Genomic DNA, 17366 nt, shown 5'->3' on the forward strand with positions numbered 1-17366 from the left:
GGAATATTTTAGCATGCACCTGTGGCCTGCATAATTGATTAACCAGATCTCTCTTTGTAGATGCATCTATCATTCATTGTTTCTTAGACTTGGTCCCAAACCCTCTTGCACAGCCTCCCCCTGTGGCACCAATACACAACATTCCAGCACCCCAATAATATTTGTAGCTGCCTGAATTGAGTGTACACACAGCCAAGAGGTGTTACATATTACTGCCCTTCACTTTTACTGCCTAAGTGCTCTAAGGTGCCTTTAAAATTTTTTTGACAAGGAAGTAACCTTGAAGTTGGTGTTTGGAGAAGAGTCTGCCTGCTTCCCAAAGGGCCAGCCTCCTGAAAAGACCTTAAATTCTTTTCCAGTCAAGCTCCTCTTGAGTATTGGCTTTTAAATTGACTTGGCTTCCAAACAGGTTTTTAGGTAACAAAATTGTGGTGGAATCATTGGTCAGGAAAGAATTCTTGAGATGTTTTATGGTACAACTTCGTAAGTTTATGCAAGTAGTACAGGGACAGGATAAGTGGCCAGACAGAGCTGCATTTTGGCTGAAGTTGATGAAGATGATGGTTATATGCTTAGTGCTCAAGGGGGAAGTTCATGCTGGGAGTATTAGTTCATAATTTTTTTTTCAAGTTTCTGCCCCTAAAATATTGCAAGATTTCTCTGGTGCTTATCATTCACTCTGATATTAATTATCAGGTATACCAGTAGTCATGAGATCCTTTAGAATATAGCAACCAGGGGAACCTGGGTGGCTCAGTTAGTTAAGGCATGCAACTTTGGCTTAGGTCATGATCTTGCAGTTCCTGAGTTTGAGCCCTGTGTCAGGCTCTGGACAGCTCAAAGCCTGGAGCCTACTTTGGATTCTGTCTGTCTGTCTGTCTCTCTCTCTCTCTCTCTCTCTCTCAAAAGTAAATATAACCATTACAATATTTTTTTCTGTAATGTCACATGGCAGAGTAGATGTTGGAGATGAAGAAGCCTTGTGGACAATGTAATAGGCACGATCGCAAGGCATGTGCTGTGATACCACAAAGCACGAGTATCCCAGGTACATAACCCCGCCGTAGATTGTTTCCACTGTAGATGGATGATCTTCCAGGGATGCTGACTCTACCTGACAGGTACATCCCTCCTGCCACTTAGCCCATGATTAGGGTAGTCACGTGCTCTGGGCTCTGTACCTGTTAGAAATTAATGGGGTCACAATTCAGTAGTCAGAAGCAGCAAGTACAACTGCTTCAAACAGTCAACCCAATATTTAGTCAGGAAGCCCATGGTTTTCACTACCGTTGCTCTACAGGCACTCATGCTGTCTGGGATCTGAGAATCATTCTCAATATGCTGAGAATTATATTAATCATATTGATTAAGCACTGTAGCACTGCTTCTCCTACATGTCAGTGCTCACTAGTTCTGTGTGCCTCCCCCTTCAATACTCCCTGCTTGGTAGGTGATTTGTAGATAGTCTTTGGACATAAGTCTACCTTATTCCTGTAATGCTAGCCTCCTGAACAAAGCAAATTTTCCTTTCCAACAGTGAAAATTGGTAATGGGATACATCATTAAAATGGAATCGGGATTTGGCAGGAGGAGCTCTCTCTACATATCACTGGTAGTCATCTGACCCAATAGCAAGGGTTGGACTTGATCTTGCTCATGGAGGCTACTCCTCTATTCCAGCTGAAGAAAGAGATGGCTTCCTGATTTTAAAAATTAATTTCCTTCTGGGGTGCCTTCATGGTTCAGTCAATTGAGTGTCTGACTTATGCTCAGGTCATGATCTCATGGTTCATCAGTTCGACCCCTGTGCCAGACTCTGTGCTGACAGTTGTTGAGCCTGCTTGGGATTTTCTTTTTCCCCCTCTCTCTGCATGTCCACTAGAAGTGCAAAAGAGATCCCCTCTCTCCACATCCTTGCCAACATCTGTAGTTTCCTGAGGTGTTAATGTTAGCCATTCTGACAGGTGTGAGGTGGTATCTCATTGTGGTTTTGATTTGTATTTCCCTGAGGATGAATGATGTTGACCATTTTTTATGTGTCGGTTGGCCATCTGGATGTCTTCTTTGGAGAAGTGTCTATTCATGTCTTTTGCCCATTTCTTCACTGGATTATTTGTTTTTGGGGTGTTGAGTTTGATAAGTTCTTTATAGATTTGGATACTAGCCTTTTATCTGATAATGTCGTTTGCAAATATCTTCTCCCTTTCTGTCGGTTGCCTTTTAGTTTTGATGAATGTTTCCTTCGCTGTGCAGAAGCTTTTAATTTTGATGAGGTCCCAATAGTTTAATTTTGCTTTTGTTTCCCTTGCCTCCAAGGATGTGTTGAGTAAGAAGTTGCTGCGGTGAAGGTCAAAGAGGTTTTTGCCTGCTTTCTCCTCGAGGATGTTGATGGCTTCCTGTGTTACATTTAGGTCTTTCATCCATTTTGAGTTTATTTTTGTGTATGGTGTAAGAAAGTGGTCCAAGTACATTTTTCTGCATGTCGCTGTCCAGTTTTCCCAGCACCATTTGCTGAGGAGACTGTCTTTATTCCATTGGCTGTTCTTTCCTGCTTTGTCAAAGATTAGTTGGTCATACGTTTGTGGGTCCATTTCTGGGTTCTTGGTATTGGCTACTTCTTAGATTTTAATTTCCACTCCTTGTTATTGTATCAATAATACTTGGAGGTGGAGGTTTTCTTCTTCTTCTTTTTTTTTTTTTTTTTTTTTTTTTTTTTTTTTTTTTTAGCTAGATGCTTTTTAAATCAATATCGATGATTCAGGATTTTGATGGTTAAAATTTCTCTTTTTTGACAACTCTGTAACGATGCTTCCTTTTGTATGATAGGTTCCACAACACTAATTAATATTGTTTTTGTTTTTTTATGTTTTATGTTTGTGGATGACAATTTTCAACTCAGTACATTTTATGGCAGTTTAAGGGTTAATTCAAATAGGAATCAGCCATATGTCAATTTCCAATAAATTACTTGTACATTTGTCTATATTAATATTACCCATACATTTTTTGCTTATGATTTATCTTGCTGCTTTTCTTGGTTAGTGGTCAGTGGTTATTTTATGCTGTCTTGGTGAATTGTTATAGTAGAATTCAGGTCATAATCTATGGATGAAAGTATATTCCCATTGTGAGAGAAATACTGTCTTGAATTGAAGGTAATATTTTAAAACTCATAACTGTGTATCAACTTTAAGTTTTATATTTTACTCTTAATTGTGGTTGAAACATATACCATAAAATTTACTATTCTGACCATTTTAAACTGTAGTGTTAAGTATACTTAAGTTGTTATGAAACCAACCTCTGGAATTTTCTCATCTTGGAAAACTGAAACTCAATGCCTCTTAAATAACCACTTCCACATTTGTATCTATTCTAATCCCCAACTACATTTTCTTTCTCCCTCTTTCTTCCTTTCTTTCTTTGTGAGGCTCACTATATTACATTAGTCACATAAGTGAAATCAGTGTATCTGTCTCTGTGACTCATTGATTTCACTAAGCATAATGTCATCACATTTTAGCCAGGTTGTATAATGTGATGAGATAGGTTCTTTCAAAGCTGAATATTCTTCCAGTGTGTGTATATGGTACATTTTCTTTACCCATTCGTGCACCTGTGAACATTTCTATTGCTTTAGCTTATTATTGGCTTTTCTGAATAATGCTGCTAGGAATCTACTTGTGCACATGTCTTTTACAGACCCTACTTTGAATTCTTCTGGTTACATACCCACAAGTGGGATGCTGGATTTTATGATAATATTATTTAAATTTTCTTGACAAACCTTCATCTTGTTTTCCAGTGTAGTTGCACCATTTGTGTTTACTCTAGCAGTGTGTAAGGGTTCCAGTCTGTCCACATCCTTTCCAACATATGCTTGTTTAATACTGGGATGTGAACTGGTGTAATGTGATAACTCACTGTGATCAGATTTATATTTTCCTAAGGAATAATGGTTTTGAGTATCTTTCATATGGTTGGCCACTTGTATATCCTCACTGGATGATGCCCATCTATCCTTTCTCCAAATTTAAATCATGTTATTTGCTTTCTGGTTGTTGATGCATGAGTTCTTTCTCTATTGTGGATATTACCTCCTTCTGCTCTAAGTGCTCTGCAAAAAATTTCCTTCCATTTCACAGGTTGTCTATTCATTCCTCTGTTTCCTTAGAATTACTTTGTCTGAATTCCGTATGTTTGAGTATATTGTGAGTCATTTCACTTGGCTCAAGAAATTTTCTGGTTGTTTTGTTCCATATCTGACTGTTCAAGAGCATATTGTTAAGCTTCCAAATGTTTGTGGAATTTACAATTTTCCATCTGCTCTTAAAACTTAGTTTCATTCCATGGTGGACAAGAAACATACTTGTATGATGTCAATCTTCCCAAATGTCTTAAGACTTGTTTTGTAGACTAGCACAGTATCTATACAGGATGATGATCAGTGTGTAATTGACAAGGTTGTGTATTCTGCTTTTCCTTGGTGGAACTGTCTCTTGATGTTTATTATGTGTAATTGGTATGTAATGTTGCTTAAGTGCACTTCTTACTGGAATGCAATTCGGTCTTTCTATCCAGTTAAACTGTAGTGTTGACCTCTGCTACTCTTATGATGCTGTTTACTTCGTACTTCAATTCTGTCATGTGTGCTTCACATGTATGGGATCCTTGACGCTAGGTGTGCACATAAATATAATTGTTATAGTGCCCTGGTAATTTCATGACTTTATATAATGTCCTTTTTCTCTTGTTGACACTTTTTGACACTTAATGTGTATTTGTTTGATAATAGTATGGCCACCTATGCCTTCTTTTGGCTCCCATTTGCATGGAATGTCTGTTGACACACTTTTACTTGCATCTTATGTGTGTCCTTAAATCTACTGTGAGTCTCTTATACACAGGAGACTGTAGGGTTTTGTTGTTAACTCACTGCACCAGTCTATGCTTTTTGATTGGAGGACTTGAATCCATTTACAATCAATATATTACTGAAAGGGAACCACTACTGCTACCAACTTTGTATAGTTTTCTGTATTTGTTGTGGCTATTTTATGCCATTTCCTCGCTGTTCCTGTGTCCCATTATGTTTTTGTGGTGTTTGTAATGACATGCTTTGATACCATTCTCCTATCCTTTCTATGTCTTCTAGAGGCATTTTCTATGTGGTTTCCATGAGAATGACTGAAAACCTCTCACACATGCCATGTCCACCACTGCACCCCCTTTGTCTTACCGATATCCCAAATTCTGTCTTTTATTTTGCATACACTACGATATGGATTCGTGATTTTTATAGTTTTAAATTTTTTAATACTCTGTCACAGAAATAAAAGTGATTTGTGGTACCTTTTTACAAATGGTAGGTTTCTCTCTTTGTTTAAGTATTTACATAAAGCGGAGGGTTTTATATGTTCCTTTTGGGTCAGTTACTTCTACAGTCTTTGTACTTTAACCAGAATCTTCCTTGAATTTTTCTTGTAGAGACAGTTTACTGGTAAACTTCTAGGGGTGTTTCCTGGTAAAGTCTTCATTTCTCCATTTTGAAGGACAGTTTTACCAGGTACAATATTGTTGGTTGCTATTTTTTGGTATTTTAGTACTTGAGTGTATCATCCTATGCCTACTTCCTGTAGGATGTGTTGAGAAACCACTACTAACTTACAGTGGATCTGCTGCACAAGATGAGTTGCTTTTCTCCTAGTGTTTCAAAGTTTTCTGTTCACCTGTGCTTTATGATCAGTTAATTATAGTGTGTCATTTTGTTTAAGAATTGGCATTCATCCTGTGTTAATAATTCACTGAAATTCTTGCATGTTTGTTTCTTTCCACCAATGTGGGAATTATAAGCCATTAGTTTTTCATGTTAGCTCTCTGTCCCCTTTGACTCTGTTTTCATATGGGTTCCCCTTATGTATATTGATTTACTTTTGGTGTCCCAGAAGTCCCTTGGACTCTGTTCTATTCCAATTGTAATTTGTTCCCTCAGTGATTAATTCTAAACAAGTGGTCTTTAAGTTGTTTGATTCTTTTTTTTTCTGCTTGATCAAGTCTTTTCTTAACCCTTTACTACTTTTTCTTCTTTAAATAAATATATTTAATTTTTTAACTAATTTTTACACCCAACATGGGGCTCAAACCAAGAACCCTGAGAAGAGTTGCATGCTTTACCAACTAAGCCAGCTAAGCACTGCCACCCCTTCTACTGGTTTTCAAAATACATTTACTGGACTGTTTAACTCCTAAATTTTGTTTTATTTTTTCAACACTTTCTGTTGGTTTGAATTTTTATTTGGCCATATATAGTTTTTCTGGTATCATTTAGTGCCCCATCTGTTCTCTCTTCTTCCTCCATGATCATGGTTATGATGATTGAGTTCTTTGTCAGGTAATGAATAGTTATGTAACAATTAATGGTAAGTTTTAGAGTTTTATTTTGTTCCTTCAATTGTAAAACATTTTTTTTTTAATTTTTTTAAATGTTTATTTATTTTTGAGAGGGAGGGAGAGAGAGAGAGAGCGAGAGCATAAGCAGGGGAGGAGCAGAGAGAGAGGGAGACACAGAATCTGAAACAGGCTCCAGGCTCTGAGCTGTCAACACAAAGCCCAACGTGGGGTTCGAACTCACAAACCGTGAGATCATGACCTGAGCTGAAGCTGGATGCTCAACCGACTGAGCCACCCAGGCGCCCCATAACACATTTTTCTGTTTCCTCGTATGCTTTGTGATCTTTCACTGAGTGTTTGGAATTTAAAAACCAGCCTCTGGTCCCAGGCTTTGTGAACTTACTTTGTAAAGGAAAACAAAACAGAGCTGTGCTAGTAAATCCTGGGTCCTGTGAAACATTCTGAAGATGTATGAAGCTTGAGCTCTTGTAATTTCCCAGTTAAGAAAGTGTGTGTTGGGTCTTAATTAGAACACATGATACATCTCTCTCTCCTTGATGTTTGGTTTAAGTTCTGCATTCGCTGGTGTTTGAAGAAATACTCAGCTTTTTTTTCTGAGCAGCCAGCACAATGCTTTCATTATTATGCTTCCATTCCTTGAGCCCTCAGTGTCCTGTATGACAGGATCCAGTCCCCTCAGGTAGCTACAAAAGAGCCAGATCTTTACACAGGTCCCTCATGTCTTATTTCCTATGCAGAGTTGAGCATTTTCTCATAATCTTGCCATGGAGTCCCAGGTAGAGTGAAGAACTATTGGGGGAAAGTTTCACTAAATTTTCTTCCCTCTTTGATGTGAGTCTTCTTCAGTTTGTCCTTGCCTGGGAGTGCTTTCTTCTCCCAACCGGATTCTGGGGCACTTGAAAGGGCAGTTGGGCCAGTCTGTTTCTGCTTCGAGGAGCAGAGTCTCTGTGCCTCCTATTTCTCAAGTCTGCTGTTGTCTGGTGATGGGTATTAAGTTTTTGCATTAGCACCTTATAGTATATTGATGCAAGTGCAGTTGTTGGATCATTTACTTGGTATCTTTCAGTTATGCCTTTTGATGACACCTTGGGCTTGTTGACAAAGAGAAGCCAAGGAGATTCTTTCCATGGGGTGCTATTGGGAAGATATGGTAACTGTGACTTTTGAGTATTCACTGTTAGTGGAAGATTAGGAAGGTGAAGGAGAGAAGGAAGAGCAGAAGGAATATTATGATGGATAGAACCAAACTGGGTTATTTACCCACAATAGAATGTTTACTGACTAAAGAGATTGAGGAGGGGCACCTGGCTGGATCAGTCAGTTAAGCTTCCCACTCTTGACTTTGCTTCAGGCCATGATCTCATGGTTTTGTGAGTTTGAGCCCCAAGTTTGGCTGTGCACTGAGAGTGTGCAGCCTGCTTGAGATTCTCTGTCTCTCTTCTTTCTGTCCCTCCCTGCCTATCTTTTTGAATGAATGAAAGAATGATTGAATGGATAGATAGATAGATAAATAAACCTTAAAAAGAGAACAAGGGTATGAAACTTTTTGGGGGTAACCCCACTTTAAGACAACTGTTTGTGGAACAATGTTGTTATGAGCATAAAGACCAAAGTCCATTTTTTTACACATATATATGCTCTGAAAGGAAATTTGGAAAATCTAGAAATTCAATGAGTGTGTGCCAAAAGTAATAATTCCAATCATTTCAAATAGAGGATTGGATAAATTATTCGAACAGTTTTAGATTTTAGAAAGTTAAAAATAAAGATAAAATGTCTAAATATGATCAATTTGGGGTGTTCTTTTTTTTTAATTTTTTTTAACATTTTATTTATTTTTGAGACAGGGAGAGAGAGAGCATGAACAGGGGAGGGTCACAGAGAGGGAGACACAGAATATGAAACAGGCTCCAGGCTCTGAGCTGTCAGCACAGAGCCCGATGCGGGACTCGAACCCACAGACCAAAAGATAATGACCTGAGCTGAAGTCGGCCGCTTAACCGACTGAGCCACCCAGGCGCCCCTGGGATGTTCTTTTTTGAGGGGTTATTAACCTTTCACGAACAAATAATTCCTCTTTGTTCCAAAGTTCTAATTTTGGTAATTATGGGAAGGATTTTATCCAAACATCACTGTTCAATAGTATCATATAATCCTGAATTTGGAGCAACTTTTCATGTGTTGTGAATTCAGGAAGATGTTTAGTAAGGACTGTGTATTTAATAATTACCAATGTGTTTACCATGGAGACAAAACATAACAATACAGTGAATCTGGGGAAAAGGTTAACCATGTATCAAATCTGAATAAATAGCAGAGAGCTCAGTTTCAATAGAATAAGTTTAAAAGAGAGAAATGTGGGAAAGTCTTTTATCCAACCTCAAATTTTCTTAAATGTCACTGTTTCCTTGCTGGAGAGGACACTTACAAATGTAGTAAGTTTGGCAAAGTTTTTAAGCAGTCTTCAAAACTTGCTAAAGGAAGAATTTTCATCCAGAGAAGAAACCTTACCTATAAAGAATGTGGCGATGCCGTTAACCAGTACTCAGGTTTTTTTGCTTTTGTTTTTGTTTTTCACATCACAGAGTGTATACTGGAGAAAAACTTTACAAAAGTACAGAATGTGGCAAAGTCTATACCTGAAGTTGAAGTCTTCCTGGGCATCAAATATTTCATACTGGGAAGAAACCTTACAGATGTAAAGAATTGGCTGAATTCTTTAAACATTCCTCAGAATTTCCTTGACATCAGAGTATATATACTTTGAGAGAAACCCAACAACTGCAGAGAATATGACTGAGGAGAATAAGATTTGGAGAGAAACCCAACTGTGGAGAATGTGGGCTCGATTTCATGAACCATGAAATTGTGACCTGAGCTGAAATCAAGACTCACAGACTTAACAGACTGGGCAACCCAGGAGCCCCCATAGAGTTATAATTTTAATGTGAATTTTTATTATGTAATTAATACTTGCAGAAGTGTGGCAGAGAGGACACAGAGTACTCATCTACTCCTCACCCTGTTCCCTTGTTGTTGACAATGGATATTACTCTGGTACTTTTGATGAAACCTACAACTAACAATGACACATTAATATTATAGAATTAAAGAATTCTTAATATTTCACTAAATTTAATTATTTTTCCCTCCACAAGGGTGTGATCCAAAGTAGCAGTTGATAATCACCAGAGGTTTGGATCACTCTTCCTCCCACTTCTTAAACAGTTTCTCAAACATTAGGTGCTAATGTTTTGTTGAAACCTCAAATCAGATATACATGGAAGCAAAGACTGTACGTTTTAGTGCTTTCATTTCTGTCTTTCTCACCAAATTCTGTGCTTTGGAAAGGGTTGGGATAGGCCCTGCCAGTATGTGCCAGTTGGGCATGTGGATTATTTGGAGCTGAAGGCAATCAAGACACTGGGCTCCAGGAAATTTTGGTTCCTCCCTTAACTACCTAGAGGAATCTAAATTGGGTGCCCTTTTCAAAATAAGGGTTATTATAGGAGATAAATTTTATCTGAGTGATCCATAGATCCAGCAGACCAAACATCTAATTACCAAAGTCAGGAAGTAATAACACATGTCTCCTTCAAGGGTCTTTCTAACTCGACTAAGAATCAAATTGACAGAAGACAGATTAACAGGAGAAAATCAAGTGGAATGGCATATGTACAATGAATCCACAGAGACATGGAAATTTTAAAGACAGGCAAAATGAGGTATATATGGGCCTCTGGATTGTCAAGAAGGGAGTAGGGGTCTGGAATTTCAGAGCAAAGAAATGTAATTCACAGGGTGATAGGAAGAACAGAGGTTTGGTGATAAACATGAGCCCTACCATACAGAAGAATCACTCAGAAAATTTGTTAATACCCTTTATTCTGGAAAGACCTTCAACTTAGATTGTTCTGTGTGGTTAAGTGGGGGACAAACCTGTATCTTGAGACCATAGGGACTCATGTGTTTTCAGCTCAGAATAATCGACATGCCAAATTGGCACATTCTGGGTGGGGTTAAGGGGCACCTGTCCTAAACCTCTTTATCAAACACCTGCTCGTCTCCTTTCACACTATCAATTGCATTTTTTTTATGTTGAAATCCCAGACTCCTGCTCCCTTCTACTTGGTTCAGGATGAGAGAGATACCTCATTTTGCCTGCTTGCCTTTGGGATGTCTATGTGTGTGTTTGGGGGGGAGGTTCCTTATAATTATGCTATTAAGTTTGATTCTCTCCCATTCATCTGTGTCATGTCAATTTGATACTTAGTCCACCCAGAATGACCTGAAAGGGACAGGGATTCTTACTCCCCTCAAAATGAGACAGGACATTCTTGTTCCATGGGAGCTTCAAGAGCCAACCCATCCATCACCTTGTTTTCCATTTCTGAATGTCTACTAGTTAACATTTTAAAAAACAGCACATTACATGTTGTGAGATGAAAAAAGGACCCAGGAGTGCCTTCAACTGTCTCTAGTTTGACCTTTATCTATACTTCCTGATTCAGTTCTTTTTTCCAGCTCATCTTTAGGTCAGACAGAAGCCCCGGCAGGCAAAGCATCCCATGATGGAAAAGGAAACTATCCCCTCCAGCAAGAAGGCCTGCCTTGGACCAGCAGGACCCCACATGTCTGACAGCAACACAGTTATTGGCTTGACCTTCACCACCACCTGTACGTACCACTACCTTTTGTTACAGCAAATACTCGGTGACCAGGAAGAGACAAGTGACACACACTTGGGGAATCAGGAGAGACTGTTTATTTCACACCAGTGCTGGCCCAGCAGAGTCACCTCTAAAGGCTGAGCCCTAGCCCTGGTGTGAGTCTCTCTTTATGGATGGGATTGCAGGGGCTCGAGAAAAAACGTGGAAAGGGGGGCACTAACTGGTTGTGCTACATGGGCAGTTGGCATATGAAGGAGGCAAGCGAGATGACATAAGCCAAAAGCATGTAAGGGGAGTATCCAGCTTGGACATCTGGCTGGCCCCTTTTATCTGCTTTTACCAGCTTTCATTCTCATTCCCCAATTTTGATCCTCAAGTTGCTATAGCAGACTTAGAGAAAATCAGTTTGTGGGGACCAGGGAACCCTTTTCTGGAATTGGAGGAGGGGTGAAGACTATTCTGGCTTCTTCCTAGTGGACAGGGACGTTGAAGTGAGGAATGTGACAGCTAGGGTTCTTCACCATCCAAAGGAGAGTAACGGCAGCTGGAATGGTCCAACTGGAGCATCATCTGGACTTTTATCACTTCTAGGAGAGAGGAAACAATCCTGGTTAGCATATTAAGGATACAACGACCAAACGGGAGGGGAATGAACTGCATTAGGAGAGGACTAACTAGAGGGAGGAGCCAGGATGCCCAATTCTATATGTTGCTCCAAGAGTTCCATGAATCTGCTAATTCTTGCCTCTGTTTGAAGATCCACTCCCTTAGTTGTTGGGCTATACCTCTAACTATCCCTGAATGGTTAACATAGAAGCATTATTCCTCATTTAGGAAGAAACTTATTTCCCCCCCTCTCAGAGTTAACAAGTCCAACTCTCTTCTATTTTTTTTTTAATTTTTTTTTAACGTTTATTTATTTTTGAGACAGAGAGAGACAGAGCATGAACGGAGGAGGGTCAGAGAGAGGGAGACACAGGATCTGAAACAGGCTCCAGGCTCCGAGCCATCAGCCCAGAGCCCGACGTGGGGCTCGAACTCACGGACCGCGAGATCATGACCTGAGCCGAAGTCGGACACTCAACTGACTGAGCCACCCAGGCGCCCCTCTCTTCTATTTTGTAATACTGCTAAAGAGTCCACCTGGTTTTGTAGGGTTACCAGGGAGTTTGCAAGTTGTTCTATGTCATCTGTCAGATCTTGGGACAGTTTTTGGTAAATGGAAATATATAAGGCTCCTTCTCCAACTCTACCAGTTACTCCGGTGGTGATTCCCCACCCAATTAATAGAGGTATCTCTTGGATAGCTGGTTTAGAATGGGTATGTGGAACCAAGGGAAGTATAAGAGATTGGTTGTTAGGGAGAATATTTGGGGGGTGGGAATGCAAAGGCACAAATTCCCATCCAGTTAGCAGCCAGGCACAAAGAAGCATTAGTCACAAACAAAAGATATTCCCGCAGAGGGAAGGCACCAGGGTGACTCTTGTTTTTTACCTATTTGATTGTATATCTCAGTTTGGTTGCATTGGTTTTTAGTTAATTTACCTACAGGGGTTGTTCCTTGTTGGTCCTTAAAACATAAGGAGGCCTGCCCTATTAGTTTTATATCAGTAACCATGGGGTCTACTGTGACAGTTATGTTATCTCTTGACATGTTGTAGAGATAATCATATTGGTTACACCCTCTGGGACCGAGGTAGCCTCCTAACCCAAGGGGGATAGAGAGAGGCAAAGCCAACAGTCTTTGGCTCACTTAAGGTTAGAGGAGTTGGGTAGGTGATCAGTTGAATTTAGAATCTGCTATCAGTTACAGTCATAAGGCCCATTGTGTCTCAGTTTTGGACGTTTGGGTCTCCTGGGCAGACTTCCAGAAATGTTCTTAATGGAATTTTGAACTGCCTCTTGGGTTGCCTGGTTACAGGCCTCTTCTTGGACTCCCCCTCCATCAGACAATCCCAAGTGGGTTTGTTGTGCCCAGCATGCATATTTGTCTGAGGTTCCATGCCATGTTGTTCCCTGCCAAAGGTGTCTTGCTTTAATTCTTGTCAGTAATTTTTTTGCCATAGGAACAGAGTGAGGCAGATTGATAACATCTTGGGTGTTGATATGTGTATGTGGTGTGAATGTCTTGTGTGTGTGTGTGTGTGTGTGTGTGTGTCCGTGTCCCTGTCCTAAGAGCTATTTTAGGTGACTCAGGGCAGGGGTAAAGGAGGAGGTCGTGTGATAGACACTTACAGGAAGGTGTAAGTAAGGAGGCAAGGTTTAGTGCCAGGATTAGTTCAGCTGGGGTAGGAGACAGTTTTGAGGGCAGAGAACAACCATGCAGATAAGGACACCAGCTCCAACTCAGATCATATACATCTAAGGAGAATAAGGTATTCTGACACTAGTAAGCAGAGGGAGGCTAACAGAGTTTGTGACTGAGGTGCCAGTCTACAAGAGTAACTTGGGTAAGCTGTACAGCAAAGGGTATAGCAACAAGTATAGAAAAAGAAGCACACTGGGGATGACCATGAAATTTGAGAGAGAATGATTTATTGTAGTTCATTTAAGTTGCTTGGTGATTTCCTCAAGCCGCTGGTAACTGCAGGCCACTGGTAACTGCAGGCCACTTATCATCTGCTATCTTCTTAAGGGTGATCTGTAGAGAATTATGCTGGTTAACAGTTACTTTCCCTTCCAAGTGGCTATCAGGTGTCAGGTGGACTGCCCTTAGTCCAGAATGATATATCCAGGTGGTTAGTCCTGCAACCTTGAGGGCTGTGTGGTTGGCACAACTAAATAGGGTCCTTTCTAGGTAGGTTTGAGTGGTTCCCTTTTCCAATCTTTCATCCAAACCTGATCCCCAGGTTTGTGAGGGTGTACAGTTATTCCTAGGGAAACAGGTATCCTATCGTTCACCCACCTATGTATCTCAAATACAGTTTTTCCTAATCCTTGTAGTTGTTTTGTATTTCTAAATTCCCTAGCTCTTTCAGGTCCCCCTTGGATTTGACTAGTGGAGTGGGTCTTCCATATAGGATATCAAATGGGGAGAATCCTATTTTTGCCCTGAGTGTAGAGCATATTCAGAGAAGAGCCAGGGGTAGTATATCCGGCCAGGACAAGTTAGTTTCCTGACATGCTTTTACCATGACTGATTTAAAGGTCTTGTTCATATGTTCCACTTTCCCTGAACTCTGGGGTCGGTAGACTGCATGTAAGTTCCATTGCTTACCTAAGGTTTTGCGTACTTGTTGCACCACCTCAGCCACAAAAGCCAGGCCATTTTCTGAGCCTTTGGTTCCCAGCATTCCATGTCTGGAAATGATTTTCCTTAGAAAGGCCTTGGTTAATTCTCTTGGCTTTTTGGTGCATGTAGGATAGGCTTCAACTCAGCCTGAAAACGTGTAGATGAATACCAAAAGATATTTAGATGCTCTACTGGGCCTTATTTTGGTCAACTCTACCTCTAAATCTTCAAAGGATGCCTGACCTCAGCGTTGGATTCCTATGGGCCCAGTGGGGCCTTGTTTGCCATTATTTTGAGCTCAGAAAAGGCAGCATTGAGGGATCAAGGCACAGAGGGATGGGAGTTGAGCAGTTACATAGTAAATGCTCAGTAAGGTTTCATGGACAGATTTTCCTAGTTATGTGAGCTCATGCTATTGTAGAACCACCTGGTGGGCTAGCTGCTCCTGTATATAGATTCTTTGGTCTAGAAGTACCCATCATCCTTCTTTTGTCTGGCCTCCTTTTTCCTGTTTTTCCCATTTTGTTTCTTGGACTGTGTACCTTGGGGAACTTGGAAGCTCCAGGGCCAGGATGATTTTTGAGTGTGTTGTTTGTTTTCCCACTGCTTGTTTAGCTGTGGCGTCAGCCCTTTGGTTACCTTTTAACACTGGGTCCTTTCCCCTTTGCTGTCCCTTGCAGTGAATGACTACTACTTAACTGGGTTCCCAGACTGCCTTTAAGAGTTTTAGGATTTCTTCCTGATTTTTTCTTTCTTTTCTTCCTTCAGTCAAAAGTCCTGTCTCCTCTTACAGAACCCCATATATATGTAGAGTGGCATAGGCATAGTGTGAATCACTGTATATGTTGGCCCATTTGTCTTCACTGAGTCTAGTGCTCTTATTAGGGCCCACAGTTCTGCTCTTTGGGCTGACCATCCTTGTGGCAGGGCCTTTGCTTCTATCACCTCAAAAAGAGACTACTTCATAACTAGCCTATCTTTTCCCTTCATGAAGCTGCTGCCCTTAGTGTACAGGATGAGGTCAGGATTTTGTAAGGGCCTGATAGGTCTGGTTGGCTAGAATAGACTTCATCAGTGACCTCTAGATAATCATGTTCTGGGAACCCTGCCACTGCAGGCAAGAAAGTGGCAAGGTTTAGAGTTTTTACCGCTTCCAATCTTACTCATGGGTTCTCACATAGCAGTCCCTGATAATCTATCATCCAAGCATGCGGTAGCAAGTATTGCCCTCTGGCATCTTATGAGACTCATAACCCTTATAGACATGTGAATCATCCTGCTTCAGAGGGTATGAGTCCTAGGAGACTGTATGGGTTAGGCATTGCTGAATGCAGTGTGACGACTGCTTCATTAATGGTTCTTAAGTCCTGTAGAGGGCGGTAATCATTTGTCCCAGGCTTTTTCATGGACAGCAGGGGAGTATTCCATGGGGACTGGCATCATTTCAGAAGTCCCCATTTGCATAGCCTGTCGAAGTGTGTCTGAATTCTCAGGCGTGACTCCCAAAATAGCATATTTTGACAGGTGTGGCCCCAGGCTTTAGGTCAATTACTATTGGGGGGTGGTTTTTATGCCAGGCTAGGGGGGTTTCCTTCTGCCCAAACTGAAGGAAATTCAGCTTCTAGCTCAGGGGGCCACTGTTGGCTCACCAGGAAGGGAAGTATTTAATTTCTATTCCTCTTCCCATGGAATTGTCAGGGACAAAATCATGGGTTGGGCCTTTTCATTTAGGCATAATTGCATCTATCCATCTGAGGTGAAGGCTATTTATGCACCCAAATTGGCTAGCAAGTGTCTACCTAACAGACTGGGCAGCCGGGTAGATACAGGAAGTCATGAGCTATTTGGTGGCCCTGCAGCTGGCACAGTCATGGACCACAAAATGGCCTTCAGGTTTATGCCCCTGTGGCTCTACAGTGGTGACTTCTTGACCTGACAGAGGTGCCATCTTGTGTGTTACCACAAAGTGTTTGGCCCCAGTGTCTACCATGAAGTCTATTGTTTGGCCCCCCACCTTTGTCTTGACCATGGGCTCATGGGGGCCAAGTTGGATAGAGCCCAGTCTTTTCTAATCAGAGTCTACTCCTGCTAGTCTGATCAGGTCAGCCTCAGGTGGTTCTGGTTGGTAGCGGCTCAGTGGAATGGAGGTTTTTGGTTTCCCTTTTTGGTAGTTGGGGCATGCATTTTTCCAGTGTTGAAATTCTTTGCAGTAAGAACATTTATCTGGTCCCAGTGGCACCCTTGTTTTTTGTTCTTGAATCCTTCGTGGTTTCCATGGGGGCCCTTCTGGAAAGGGTGGGTGCCCCAAGAACATGGCCAGGAGCTGCCTTTTGCTTCATTTGGTGTGCCTCCTTTCTGACAGCTCAATCCCAATTTACAAAAACTTTGTTGGTGGTTTCCAATAGTTTGACGGTGTTCTTTCCAGTGAACCCTTCTAATTTTTGGAGCTTCTGTCTAATGTCACTTTGGGCCTGTCCCATGAAGGCAGCATTGACCATGTGCTGATTTTGGGGGGGGGGGGTGAATACAGTGTAAACTCTGAAGGCTTCACATAATCTTTCATGAAAATCACCTGGACTGTCTTCTGGCTTTTGTAGGACCCCAGATACCTTTGCCATGTTGGTGGGCTTTTTGGCCCTGTTTTTACCCCCTGGAGGAAAGCAAGTCAGTATCTTTCTAATCTGACCCTTCCTGCCTTTGTGTTGGGGTCCCAATGGGGCTCCACTCAGGTATGGCCTCCCATGCTGAAGCTTCAACATCTGGTTGTCCATCCATTGCCTGTGTCTGGAGCCATTTTCTGGCTTCTGTGACAATTCATCGGCACTCTTCTGTGTTGAAGAGGGTAAGAAGAAGCTGCTTACAGTCGACCCAGGAAGGGTGGTGAGTCTGGATTATGGATTCCAGGAGATCTATGATCACCTGCAATTTCTCAGAGTAGGGCGGTGTGTGGTGTTTCCAGTTAAGGAAATCAGCAGGGGAGAATGGTTGGTAGTAGAAAACTGATCACCCCTCTTGTAGGGTCCTGTCAGGGCCTATTCTCTAGGGAGTCATA

This window comes from Panthera pardus, unplaced genomic scaffold, assembly GCF_024362965.1.
Source record: "Panthera pardus isolate Hobbes unplaced genomic scaffold, ASM2436296v1 HiC_scaffold_18, whole genome shotgun sequence".
NCBI classification, from domain to species: Eukaryota; Metazoa; Chordata; class Mammalia; order Carnivora; family Felidae; genus Panthera; species Panthera pardus.